The following is a 1,894-nucleotide window of genomic DNA, read 5'->3' as shown; positions in this document are numbered from 1 at the left end:
GGGCCCCTGCACAGCTCTCCTGCAGTAAACAGTGAACTGGTTGCCGCCCTGGGCTGGCTGGGGCACCAGCTTCCTAGTGTCTGTTGTTCAGGATTGCATAGGTGCAGGGAAGTTTAATGTAAAGGCTACATCAAACCTCCTGCATCGTATTTTGAAATAAAATTGAAGGAAGCTGTATGGGGGCAGGAGGTCTGTGGTGGTGTGAAAGTCTGTACTTGATTCTAACCTAGAGGTGATATGAAGCTCCCCAGCAGCACCTAGGAAGAAGAGCCTGGTAATCACGGCCTAGAAAACCCTGTAGAGCAGTTCTCCTTTTGACACATTAGGGTCCCTCAGAGCCACAATTACTCCACAGTAATGGGTTAGGTTTGAGTGTGGCTGGACAGAAAGCTGTACGATCTTGGATTAGCTGAGAAATGAGCAGATGCTTACAGCAAGAACTCCTAAGGCTATATCAGAAGAGGACACAACGCAATGTTTGAAATCTGGATGCTACAGAGGTGTGAGGAAAGCATGACCTTTTAATACAAAGTAGCAGCCTGGCCTCCCCAAACCTCTGGTGGCAATTGTCCAGCCCAGATGTGTCCCAATTACTTTCAGTCTGACCCAGACCTCAGAGCCCTAACGCCACAAATTGCTTACCATTTAGTAAAAATTCACACAGAAGTCTGTGCTCTTTAAGACGTGTGTCAATGTCATATTCGACACCAGAAATCCTGTTCATTTCTAGTAAGCAATTCTATAGCCAAACCATGAGTCTTGCTGGGGCGATGGTCACGTGCTCTGTTGCTAAATGAAAGGTTCAGAGTTTGAACCCACGGAGTAGCTTTTCACGAGAGAGACCCAGCAATCTGCTTCCGTAAAGCTTACGCACTGCCATGGAGTCTAGTACGACTCTCAGCAACCCTACCAGCCTGAGTAGAACTGTCCCAGAGTGTTTCCAAGACTGCCATCTTTACGGAGGCCAACTGCCACATCTTTCTTCTATGGAGCGGCTGGTGGGTTCGAACCTTCAATGTTCCCATTAGCAGCTGAACACTTAACCATGGAGTCACCAGTGCTCCTTCCTGTAAACAGGGTGGTCTAGGAAACCTCACAGGCAGTTCTACTCTGACCCCCAGACTCGCTAGAAGTCACTGTCATCTGGATGGTGCTTAACCACAACATGGTAAAAGAACGTTGTGGTTACGTGCTGTCCAGTCAGTTCCGACTCATAGAGACCTTGTTTGTGAGGAGTAGCTGGTGGGATTGAACTGTTAAATCACTGAACTTGTGGTTCACAGTCCAGTGCTTATCCTACAGTGCCACACCAGGAGTTCCAGTGAAAGAAATTGTGCATTTTTTTGTGTTTTGAGTGAAAGTTTACTCAGCAGATTAGGTTCCCATCCAACAATTTCTACACAAATTATTCTGTGACATTTGTTACCTTCTCACACTGTATGTGGAGGAAATCCTCTCCTGTTTTCCATTTGAGTTGCCTCCATTTCCATCCAAACTCCGATGTGGATCTTTTACTTCCAGAACTATTCTTCCAACTCTTCTGAAACCCTCACAGTAGATTCTGTTTGGAAAGTCCCTTCTCAAAGTGGTTTTCGCCGTCTTCCTCTCTTTCCTGGTGCTAACCGAGTTGAACTGGATTCTCGTCCACACTGCACCTCAAAGATCTACTTGGAGGGAGTCACTGACCTCCTCTGTGCTTCAGTTTCTCAGGAGTCTCTTTGTCAGATAAATCCCTATGGTATAGACTCCAGGTTCACCGCTCAAGACACCGTGGCCTATTGCTGTCTATATTTTCTGTACCTATGAGCATACAGTAACTAAGGAAGACCTCATATGCATGTGAAAGCTGGACAGTGACTAAGGAAGACCGTAGAAGAATTGATGCTTTTGAGTT

The sequence above is a fragment of the Chrysochloris asiatica genome, unplaced genomic scaffold, assembly GCF_000296735.1.
Source record: "Chrysochloris asiatica unplaced genomic scaffold, ChrAsi1.0 scaffold00025, whole genome shotgun sequence".
NCBI classification, from domain to species: Eukaryota; Metazoa; Chordata; class Mammalia; order Afrosoricida; family Chrysochloridae; genus Chrysochloris; species Chrysochloris asiatica.
This window is presented reverse-complemented; position numbering follows the sequence as displayed.